Here is a 12,906-nt window from a genome sequence, read left to right on the forward strand (position 1 = left end):
TAAGGGAGACCCACTCCCCAATAATGGGTAGAAGGTTTTTAGTAGGCTGTAATCCACGTCTGTTTCAAGGGGCATTGCAGTTCCTCATAATTTTTGGAAAGCCTTCCATTTACTGCTTAGGCCAACAGTGCACAGGAGACCCAGTTGTTATAAATGGAAAAAATGGTTTAGGTAAGGCCCTCTGACCTCCATGTCACTTCCAAGGGGCATTGGAGTGCCTCTAAATATTTGGCAGGCATTGCACTCACTGTATGCCCTATAACTGTGTAGCTGAACTGCTCCTTTTGGGACAGAAACATATCCTACAAGACATGTGTGGTTGACTGGCCTGATATTGATGTGAATGGTCCCTGTTCCTCCTGCTCTTTCTCCTTTGCCACCACCTCATCCATCATTTATCACCTGAAGCTTTGTTTTAACGGGAGTCATAGAACTGGGATAGTAGCAGGAAAACATCCAGCAATCCTCGGAGGACATAGGATATGAGCCAAAACGCTGACCACCTCAGGACTAGCCGCTACTACTTACATGAGCTTGCATTCCAAGAAAACAAAGCAGATGCTAACTTCTATCATCATCATCATGCTCCTCACATTGGCACTCTCAACACCCCTGATGGAGAAGCCAGGGCCCACCGGAGGAGTCCGGTTCTCTGGTGGGCTTGTCCAATACTGCCCTAAAGCAGGCCAGGCTAAGAAAAGTGTGTGGGAAGGTGACAGGAGAAATAGGGGAGGCAGGGGACTGTTTATTGGCACCCGGCCGCCGGACGGCTGGGGACTGAGTATGGATACCAGGCCGCCGAAGCAGCCATGAGGTAGAGGCCAGCTTTGGCCTCCTCCAAACTAAAAGGCCCCATTTCAAGTGCAAGCTAGCAGTATGGCATTGCAGCCTGGGGGTAGGTGGGTGGCAGGCTGCACACTTATGCTTGCATTAAAAGAAAACAAAGCAGATGCTAACTTCTTTCATCATCATCATGCTCCTCACCTTGGCACTCTCAACTCCCCTAATTGAGAAGCCAGGGCCCACTGGAGGAGTCTGGTTCTCTGTTGGGCTCGTCCAATGCTGCCCTAAAGCAGGCCAGGCAAAGAAAAGTGTGTGGGAAGGTGACAGGAGAAATAGGGGCGGCTGGGGACCGTTTACGGACACCCCGCCGCCGGGCGGCTGGGGACTGAGTATGGATACCAGGCCGCCGAAGCAGCCATGAGGTAGAGGCCAGCTTCGGCCTCCTCCAAACTAAAAGGCCCCATTTCAGGTGCAAGCTAGCAGTATGGCATTGCAGCCTGGGGGTAGGTGGGTGGCAGGTTGCACACTTACGCTTGCATTAAAAGAAAACAAAGCAGATGCCAACTTCTATCATCATCATCATGCTCCTCACCTTGGCACTCTCAACTCCCTTGATGGAGAAGCCAGGGCCCACCGGAGGAGTCTGGTTCTCTGGTGGGCACGTCCAATGCTGCCCTAAAGCAGGCCAGGCAAAGAAAAGTGTGTGGGAAGGTGACAGGAGAAATAGGGGCGGCTGGGGACCGTTTATGGACACCCGGCCACCGGGCAGCTGGGGACTGAGTATGGATACCAGGCCGCCGAAGCAGCCATGAGGTAGAGGCCAGCTTCGGCCTCCTCCAAACTAAAAGGGCCCATTTCAAGTGCAAGCTAGCAGTATGGCATTGCAGCCTGGGGGTAGGTGGGTGGCAGGCTGCACACTTACGCTTGCATTAAAAGAAAACAAAGCAGATGCTAACTTATATCATCATCATCATCAGGCTCCTCACCTTGGCACTCTCCGGCCGCCGGGTGGCTGGGGTCTGCGTATGTATACCAGGCCATCAAAGCAGCCATGAGGTAGTGGCCAGCTTCGGCCTCCTCCAAACTAAAAGGCCCCATTTCAAGTGCAAGATAGCAGTATGGCATTGCAGCTTGGGGGTGGGTGGGTGGCAGGCTGCACACTTATGCTTGCATTAAAAGATATCAAAGCAGATGCTAACTTCTATCATCATCATCATGCTCCTCACCTTGGCACTCTCAACTCCCCTGATGGAGAAGCCAGGGCCCAACGGAGGAGTCTGGTTCTCTGGTGGGCTCCTCCAATGCTGCCCTAAAACAGGCCAGGCTAAGAAAAGTGTGTGGGAAGGTGACAGGAGAAATAGGGGCGGCTGGGGACCATTTATGGACAAACCGGCCGCCGGGCGGCTGGGGACTGAGTATGGATACCAGGCCGCCGATGCAGCCATGAGGTAGTGGCCAGCTTCGGCCTCCTCCAAACTAAAAGGCCCCATTTCAAGTGCAAGCTAGCAGTATGGCATTGCAGCCTGGGGGTGGGTGGGTGGCAGGCTGCACACTTACGCTTGCATTAAAAGAAAACAAAGCAGATGCTAACTTCTATCATCATCATCATGCTCCTCACCTTGGCACTCTCAACTCCCCTGATGGAGAAGCCAGGGTCCACCGGGGGAGTCTGGTTCTCTGGTGGGCTCGTCCAATGCTGCCCTAAAGCAGGCCAGGCAAAGAAAAGTGTGTGGGAAGGTGACAGGAGAAATAGGGGCGGCTGGGGACCGTTTATGGACACCCGGCCGCCCCCAGGTGGCTGGGGACCGTATGTGGACACCCGGCCGCGGGGCGGCTGGGGACCGAGTATGAACACCCGGCCGCCCCCTGGCGGCTGGGGAATGAGTGTGGACACCCGGCCGCCGGGCGGCTGGGGACTGAGTATGGATACCAGGCCGCCGAAGCAGCCATGAGGTAGTGGCCATCATCATCATTCTCCTCACCTTGGCACTCTCAACTCCCCTGATGGAGAATCCAGGGCCCACCGAGGAGTCTGGTTCTCTGGTGGGTTCGTCCAATGCTGCCCTAAAGCAGGCCAGGCTAAGAAAAGTGTGGGGGAAGGTGACAGGAGAAATAGGGATGGCTGGGGACTGAGTATGAATACCTCGCTGCCGAAGCAGCCATGAGGTAGTGGCCAGCTTCGGCCTCCTCCAAACTAAACGGCCCCATTTCAAGTGAAAGCTAGCAGTATGGTATTGCAGCCTGCGGATGGGTGGGTGGTTGGCTGCATATTTGCGCTTGCATTGCAAGGAATGGCGGAGGTACAATTGAACACTGCCCTGGGACAAGGACTTGCACAGGGATAGTTGCAAGTTTGCATCTTCTGATGCAGCAAGGATCACATCTGATGGGCACACTTTTAGGTAGTGACCTGGGAGTCAGAGATGCTTCCAGGCATCTTCCCCATGCTGTTCCCATGTCTTTTCAGCACTGTATGCATGTGTCACACAGCACATGGCCAGATAAGGTTGTAAAATGTTAAAATGACATTTCCCGGTGAATGCATTTGTCACGGTTGAAAGCAATACAAAAGTGCAAAAACGCATGAAAAATGCTACTTGTGAACATAGCCCAAGGTGTGGAGGAGTATTTTTGTTTTTGGTCATTTATTTTAACTTATACACAAGTCTTTACCCTGGAAAGGATGTTCCTTAACATATTAAACAGGAAAAAAGTTTCACTTTCGTTTTTGAATGTTTTATTGTGAGCCTGTAAAAGTGGCTTAATACCTCTGACCACGTTGTTGACAGCAGTGACCTGGGGGTCAGAAATGCTTCCAGGGGCTCTCCCCATGCAGCCCTCATGTCTTTTGAGCACTGTCACTATCGTTTTGGGCACTTTTTAGGCTTTCTACAGACTGCCAGGGGTGCCGCCGCAAAAATGCTCGGGTCTCCCATAGACTAACATTGGGCTCGTTGCTTGGGTCGAGCACCCGAGTATCACGGTGAGCTCGGCCCGAGCTTCGAGCACCCGAGCATTTTAGTGCTCTCTCAACACTAATTAGGATCTCTATTTAGAAAGATGAGATCCTTAAGGAGTTTTGTCCACTTTTGATGTTCTAGATTCCAGCCAATTCAAATAAGCGTGAATTAGCCTGTAAATAGATTCATTGGTCACACCAATGAAGTGTGCATATTTTATTTATATGTTTTTAGTTCTAGTTCATCAACATATGTAATGGAAGTTTCTGCTAGTTACTTAGGTATCAGACACATACAGTGAGCTAATACGAAAATATTCAAACCACATCCTAATGTGTGCAGTCAGTGCGGTATATACATGTGAGTATAATAGCCATCGGGCTGTAAATGGTCTCGCTAAGATGGTAGTATGCTCCCGATGATGTATGATCCGTATGGTGGATCACACTAATCATACATCCCCACTGCCGCTCCTGTCATATGCGGTCAGTGTTCCCAGCAACATGTGAGTACCGAAACAGCTGTTTGCTGCAGGTGCGGTCTCACAAGCACAGTGGCTGTTCTATTATACTCTATGGAAGGCATGATCAGCAGTTGTCAGTGCTGCCACATTACAGATTGTCTCATAGAGGTCTCATTGATGTGAGATCTGTATGGTAGCAGATAACACTAATCAAATGTGGCGCTCCTGCGGGTTCAGTTGCCACAGAGGTACTGCATCTCACCCAGAGGTGTGGTACCCCACTCTCAGGTAAGGAGGGAGCGCTACACGGGACCCACACACTCACATCCAACACACACCACTCCTGAGGGAAGGGCGAGATTGCTCCTGAGGGAGAGCACAGTCCCTGACACTGTAAGGAGGGGGGAACTAAGTGAAGGAGGTGGGTGGAAGAAGTAGTTTAGGGGAGCACATACAGAAGAGTATAAAAGAAGGTTGGAAACATCTAGAAGGGATTTTTTCTGAGGAGTAAGTTCAGTGAGTGAAGACCGTGTGGAGTACGGTCCTGACTGCCAAGGGGCCCAGTCAGAGGGGCCCAGCGTTGGAGAGTGAGGCGAGAACACCGGAGCAGTGAAGAGGGCTCCAGAGACAGAAGGGATCCCAGGGGCACGGCGAGTGCGGAGGCCACCCGTGCGCCCGAGTTCATGCTGACGTGGAGGGATCAAGGCCGCAGTAGGGGACCGGCCCCTGACTAGTGGAGTACTTTAAGGCTCAGCTAGCAAACCTGAGGCTGCGGTATCTTCATGTGCCGTAGCCAAAATCCACACATAATCGCTGAAAAGGTGGCCATACAGGACCAAGGGGACAGACTGGACATTGCCCAACAAGGCCCACGGCCACTGGCTCGGGACACTGTGTGTGAGGTGCAGGGCAGGAGGACGAGAGCCAGCGCAGAGGGAGATGACCTGGAGAGGTACACAAAAAGGGGTCCTGTGCAAGTGCTTCTAAGTTATCTGAGAGTTGGCTGGATCACTTCCCCGGAGGACACAGGATGACGTGGGTGGTTACAGACCAGTAACTGTAACCTGGAGAACTTAACTGTGAGTAAATACACGAAGACTGCACCCCACTGTGTCCTTGAATAATTGCTGAACCATCACCTGCCTTGCACTACACCAACAACATCTACCTCTAAAATCCATTATATACTGCCCTGGAGCTTAGCTCTACCTGTGGAGAGCTGAACCAACTCTGCTGCGTCACCATCAGCCCCAGTGGATCTGCACCGCAGCGGTGGCCCCATTTAGCCGCATACCACGGGTGGCATCTCGAACATTATCCCCAAATCTTTATTTCCCCAAATTGACTGTTCTTTATTTGACCGCCCTGGGCCACGGACCGGATCACTGCCACCATGACTACCCCAATACAGGACCGGACCGGCTACTGAGTACCACATGGCCCCAAGGGGAGCGTCACATGCATCGCTGCTACCTCTCCTGTCATATGCGGTCAGCATGCTCAGCCACATGTGAGTACCGAAACAGCTGATCGCTGCAGGTGCGGTCTCACAAGCACAGTGGCTGTTCTGTTATACTCTATGGATGGTGTGATCAACAGTTATTAGTGCTGCCACATTACTGATTGTCTCATACCGGTCTCAATTAAGTGTGTTCTGTATGGTAGCAGATCACACTAATCATGCATCCCTGCTGCCGCCGGTCCTGTCATATGCGGTCAGCATGCTCAGCCACGTGTAAGTACCAAAACAGCTGATCATTGCAGGTACAGTCTCACAAGCACAGTGGCTGCTCTGATACACTCTGCAGACAGCGTGGTCAGCAGTTTGTTAGTGTTGCCACATTACTGATTGCCTCATACAGGTCTCATTTGTAAAATCTTACCTCAACCACCACTAGCATAACTCCAGACTTAGTCCATGAGGCGCATTTCATTGGTATACCGGCTTTTTCTTTTTCTCGTTAAATACAAGGCTTAGCATGTCTATTTGGCACATAACCGAATTTACACAAATAACATACTTGTGGTTATGTCACTGCCACTCTCGCCGCCAGCACTGAAAAATCATGACAGCACACTTATCTCTTTCAAAGTCCTACTCTGCTCCATACTCCTCTAATATTAATTTAAGCTCCCCAAACTCTCTCAGGTCTCTTAATCACAGCTCCCATCTCTCTACTCTTGCTCTCCTAAAGCCCCCGTCACACTAAGCGAGATCGCTAGCGAGATCGCTGCTGAGTCACAAGTTTTGTGACGCAACAGCGACCTCAGTAGCGATCTCGCTACGTTTGACACTTAGCAGCGACCAGGCCCCTGCTGTGAGATCGCTGGTCGTGTCGGAATGGTCTGGACATTTCTTTGATCGTTGAGGCCCCGCTGGGTAGCATGTATCGGTGTGTTTGACACCTTAGCAACGACCTTGTTGACGACTCAGACACAGAAACACATAGGTGTGCATCGTTATACAGGTCGTCATGGGTCGCTGCATCGCTGCTGCGCCGTTGGGAAGGTCTGACTGTTTGACATCTCACCAGTGACTACATAGCGACGCAGCAACGATCCGTGACAGGTCGTATCGTTGTCGGGATCGCTGTAGCGTCGCTTAGTGTGACGGGGCCTTAAGTTGTGTGCTTGTTCAAATGCCCTGTTATCTCTATGTGTAAATACAGTGATAACAGTGTATATACAACAGATGACTGATAGCTGAATGTGTTGCAGAGTAACTTGTGCTGAGATTTATACTTCTACTAATACTATAGTTCTACTATCAACCAGAATTGTCACTCAAGGAGCAGTGTCTGCCCTTCTTGAAGCCAGGAAGTAAGAAAACTGTAAGGAGACTGCAGAGCTGTAGGTTGCTCAAGAGACAACTTGAGAATATCCCTTTTAACCCCTCTACAACAATGTGAACTTTTACAGATGCCTTCATTTTTGTCCTAAGAGCAGCCGCTGGCTTGTAGTGCAGGCTGGAAGAGAGAATGTTCCAGTAGAGGAGTCACAACCAGAAGGTATGTGTAAGAACAAAATCATAAGACAGGAAAATAGTAAGTAAACTAGCTAAGGTAAGAATCAGGAATTTCCAATGTCAGTGCAAAAACAAGGCACAAAGAAGTTCACTAAAGCTAGTCAAATTATAACTTGCAGTAGACAGCAGGTCTTCAGGAGCTTAATATTTTGCAGCCCTGCCAAGGTTACACAGCAGGGAGCAAACAATGACAGAAGTTAAGTTCCGAACTCCCAGCCTGGATGAAAGTACAAGTCTCAGAGTACATCAAACTAGAGTTATTGTCCTGCATCACCCACAAGAAGAGTGTGGCACCACCCGGCGACAATAGCAGTGACAGGAATGAGAGACAACGATCAAATGTCTCAGTGGGGTGTTGGGATCTTTAGGGCCCAGGTTATCTGGTCCATAACCCTTCTGATAAACAAGATGTTGAAGGGATCCTCTTACAAGATCTTCTTTTCTTTATACCCAAGACTGCCGCTAACCAGTAAAAGAAGAGCAGGATTACTGATAGGGTGAAAACCAAACTGTAAATCTTGAGCAGGGAGTTATGGAATACAGTTATATGAAAAAGTTTGGGCACCCCTATTAATCTTAAGCTTAATGTTTTATAAAAATTGGTGTTTTTGCAACAGCTATTTCAGTTTGATATATGTAATAACTGTTGGAGACAGTAATGTTTCTGCCTTGAAATGAGGTTTATTGTACTAACAGAAAATGTGCAATCTGCATTCAAACAAAATTTGACAGGTGCATAAGTATGGGCACCTCACCAGAAAAGTGACATTAATATTTAGTAGATCCTCCTTTTGCAAAAATAACAGCCTCTAGTCGCTTCCTGTAGCTTTTAATGAGTTCCTGGATCCTGGATGAAGGTATTTTTGACCATTCCTCTTTACAAAACAATTCCAGTTCAGTTAAGTTTGATGGTCGCCGAGCATGGACAGCCCTCTTCAAATGATCCCACAGATGTTCAATGATATTCAGGTCTGGGGACTGGGATGGCCATTCCAGAACATTGTAATTGTTCCTCTGCATGAATGCCTGAGTAGATTTGAATCATTGTCTTGCTGAAAGATCCATCCCCTGCGTAACTTCAACTTTGTCACTGATTCTTGAACATTATTGTCAAGAATCTGCTGATACTGAGTGGAATCCATGCGTCCCTCAACTTTAACAAGATTCCCGGTGCCGGCATTGGCCACACAGCCCCAAAGCATGATGGAACCTCCACCAAATTTTACTGTGGGTAGCAAGTGTTTTTCTTGGAATGCTGTGTTTTTTTGCCGCCATGCATAACGCCTTTTTGTATGACCAAACAACTCAATCTTGGTTTCATCAGTCCACAGGACCTTCTTCCAAAAAGAAATTGGCTTCTCCAAATGTGCTTTTGCATACCTCAGCCGACTCTGTTTGTGGCGTGCTTTCAGAAACGGCTTCTTTCGCATCACTCTCCCATACAGCTTCTCCTTGTGCAAAGTGCGTTGTATAGTTGACCGATGCACAGTGACACCATCTGCAGCAAGTTGATGCTGCAGCTCTCTGGAGGTGGTCTGAGGATTGTCCTTGACTGATCTCACCATTCTTCTTCTCTGCCTTTCTGATGTTTTTCTTGGCCTGCCACTTCTGGCCTTAACAAGAACTGTCCCTGTGTTCTTCCATTTCCTTACTATGTTCCTCACAGTGGAAGCTGACAGGTTAAATCTCTGAGACAGCTTTTTGTATCCTTCCCCTGAACAACTATGTTGAATAATCTTTGTTTTCAGATCATTTGACAGTTGTTTTGAGGAGTCCATGATGCCACTCTTCAGAGGAGATTCAAACAGGAGAACAACTTGCAAGTGGCCACTTTAAGTAGCTTTTCTCATGATTGCATACACCTGGCTATGAAGTTCAAAGCTCAATGAGGTTACAAAACCAAAAAACAGTGCTTTAGTAAGTCAGTAAAAAGTAGGTAGGAGTATTTAAAACAAGAAAATGATAAGGGTGCCCATACTTATGCACCTGTCAAATTTTGTTTGAATGCAGATTGCACATTTTCTGTTAGTACAATAAACCTCATTTCAAGGCAGAAACATTACTGTGTCCAACAGTTATTACATATATCAAACTGAAATAGCTGCTGCAAAAACACAATTTTTAAGAAAACATTAAGCTTAAGATTAATAGGGGTGCCCAAACTTTTTCATATAACTGTATATTAGTTAAATGGAAAGAAGAAAATAAGAGGGGAGTTTTAAATGGAAGGTTACAGGGTTGATGATCTCAATGATTTCATATGGACCAATTTATTTTAGGTCCCAACTTACCACAACTTGTTCCCAACTCCAAAACAAGGTTCATCAGTGCATCTCATATTTGCAGAAGAGGTCTGTCTACCTCATGACCTTCTTAGGTTTAGATTAGCTTTAATTTTTCTATGGATTTTCCGAGCTCAGGGGTGTCGGAAACCAAAAAGGAACCAAAGTGTGGGTGATATCCAAGATTTTAGAAAAACGAGGATGTCTTAATAGATTTTTTATACTGATTATTAATTAAGAATTTGGGTAAAGGTAGATATTCCACACAGTCAGAGTGATTTAACACTGAACGGATTGTTCAAGGACTTGATTAACATTCAGTCTGATCATTGATCTCTGGATGGAAAGCAGATGAAAAGGCAATTATATTTGATATTGTGACAAAAAGCACTCCAGAATATTGAAACAAACTAATCCCTAGATCTGAAATCCCATGTAAATGTACAAAAAAACAACTTACTTAAGGTTTGAGATTTAGGCACTCGGACAAAGGAACAAAATGACACTGTTTGCTAAATCTGTCCAAAATACCCCCAAAACAGTCTTCCCTTCTGAGGGAGAGAGGTCAGTAATGAAATCCATTTAGAGATGCGCCCAAAGAATTTTAGGAATGGGTAGGTGCTGGAGGAGTCTAGCAGGACTGGTAAGGTGAGTTTTTTGTCAGGCAAAAATTTCAGTAGTGAGCACATATTCCCTTCAGACTCAAACTAATGTTTGGCCACTAAAACTATCTGAGTATTATTAATCTTAGTGTAACCTGCGAGAACTGATTCATGGGTTTCCTATAGGAGTTACAGATAAAAGTGAGCAGGAACAAACAATTTTTGGGTGAGGATATTTTCAAGGGCTAACTATTGAGATCTACAGAACTCTTCTTCAAGATCTTGGTAATCAAAAGACACAACTATACCTTTTGGTAGAATAGGAACTGGTTCAGAGTCCTCAAACTGAGATGGACAGAAACTTCGGGATAGTGTGTTTTATGTTTTTAATACCAAGAAAAAACAAATCTAGAAAAGAATTAAAGGCGCACAGATGAAGATGAGTGATAGATTGAATACCTAGGGATAACACTGCTCCAAATCCATCCTCAAATTTGTCAACCTCCACAATGAACGGAAACTTTACACCAGGCTGAACCAATACTGCTGGCCATGACTTTGTATGCTGGCAAAAATGATATTCTGGATCAAAACTAGGCAGTGCATGTAGGGACAAAATTGTAATGCAGTAGATTAGTTAGTAAACAAGCCGAAGTTAAAATCAGGAATCTACATTGGGAATGCAAGGAGTTAACTAAGCACAAAGACCAGTCACACCCCTGAAACAAAAGTCACTTTCTGGGGTGGGGCTGGTCTCTGTTCTCCCTGTTTGCCATGTTCTCACCTTACCATGCACAGACAGAGCTTTCTGTTGCCAGCTAAATACTTCTCATTATTGGTGGCGATGGAAGCTTGTACTAAGCATACGTCGTAATTGACAACTGACACATGCTCAGTAGAGCAGGGACTAGCCCAACCCTTGAAAAAGACATCACTGGTGACACTTTGTTTCAAGGTGGGAAAGAGGATGTGGCAATGACCGCAGCCTTCGCACTCTTATGACATCTCATTTGAGTATCCCAGCATGCACTGGGGATTTTCAAATGAAATGTCATCAAAGAAGTAGGTAAAAAAATAAAGCAGTTAGAAAGATTAGAGAGGGAGCGGGACTTTTTAATTAACCCTAGCATGCGTGACCTCACAAATCTACACTTTTACGTAACTTTTACAAGCTACATTTCTTTTCTAACTTTTTCTTTTCAATTTTATTGGTCTTCCAAACAATTTTCACATGTTATCTTTTCTGAAGAATGTTCTTTACAGACATTTTCCCCACAAGTGGTACAATATCACTCAGTTTTCCTCTCTAAGTTTCTTGGACAAATGAAACAACGCTTTCATTTTCTTTCTCCTGGCCCTGGAATATCCTGAAACTGTACGCCACCCTGTTTCATTGCTTCTTTAGTTTGCTTTGGTAAGCATTTCATGTTGCTTTGCTCCACCATGTGAGGCTTTACAAGTTCATGGCAAAGGTCCTTCAAGAATCGGCGTTTCCTGTCCTTCCTCCTTGCATGAAATTCTGGATGAGTTTCTGTATAAATAATGAATGAATTCAGGGCTGCTACACCAAGCATATTTGAAAAAAATTACTACAGGCCAACATCTTGTTTGCCTCTTGCATGAATATTCTCCCACCATTTCATCCATTTTGTCTACACCTCCTTTAGTTTTATTGTTTTACGGGATGATTTCTGGTTTCAATTTTCTGTCATTGCTGTCAATACTGCAATCATAATGCATGGTACTGAGTAATATAAGGGATTTATCCTTCTTCGCTTTGTAAGATACCAGTGTCGCTTTGTTGTTGAAACCAAAGACACTCATAAAGTGCTCGCTGTAGATTGTGTTTCATTGCTTGAGGAATTTCTCATCAGCTTGGCTTCATAGTACCAACAAGTGTAACATCTTTTTCAAGCAGAAAATTGCCCAGTGCAACATTGGTAAAATAATTGTCCATGGTAATGTTTCTACCTGAATTGTATATTGGTACAGCAAGTGTTTTCACAATCTCAGACCTAGATCTTTCTGTACTGGTGCATCAACTTCTTTGCCTCAGTAGATAATCCCATTTATGCCATAATAATTTGCAGAATCACACATCCAGAAGATTTTTATTCCATACTTGGCTGGTTTACTGGGCGTGTATTGTATGAACTTGCAACGTCCTCTGAAGGGTACAAGTTGCTCATCTACTGTAACATTAGTACTAGGATTGTAAAGTTTGGTTCAATTTTTGATAAATATGTTCCAGATATACCTGATAGGGGCTAATTTGTCTGTTTGGAACCTCAGTGCACGAGTTCATGTATCATCAAATCGAATGTTTCTTCTAATTTCCTCATATCTGTCCACTGCCATTGTTGCTTTATAGTGTGGATCAGAAAGTGGGTCCAGAAATAATTCTCTGATTGGAACATCATACGATTTTTGACTCCCTACCAGCAGTAAAAGTCCAGTATATGCATGAAGTTCCTCTTTTGAGATATTTTTCCAGGACTTATTTTTTGCAGAAAAGATGCGTCTTCCTTCTAGGCCTTATCACTCCCTCCCAAAATCACATGACATCCTCACATGGCATGATCCACCCCCTGGCCCCTCCACCAGCAACCCTGACTACAAATAAAGTAACTTGAGACACAAACTGCTAAGTACATGATAAAAATAGCAGAGGCCTAAAAGGCCCACATTCCGTACAGATGTGGTTTTCCCCAAAAAAAGCATTGTTACACCAAAATGCCTATCAAAAAAATTATATGAACAACTGGATATTACCAACAACGACATACTTGAG

This window comes from Phyllobates terribilis, unplaced genomic scaffold (assembly GCF_046119375.1).
Source record: "Phyllobates terribilis strain yellow unplaced genomic scaffold, ASM4611937v1 Scaffold_11__3_contigs__length_659146591, whole genome shotgun sequence".
NCBI lineage: Eukaryota > Metazoa > Chordata > Amphibia > Anura > Dendrobatidae > Phyllobates > Phyllobates terribilis.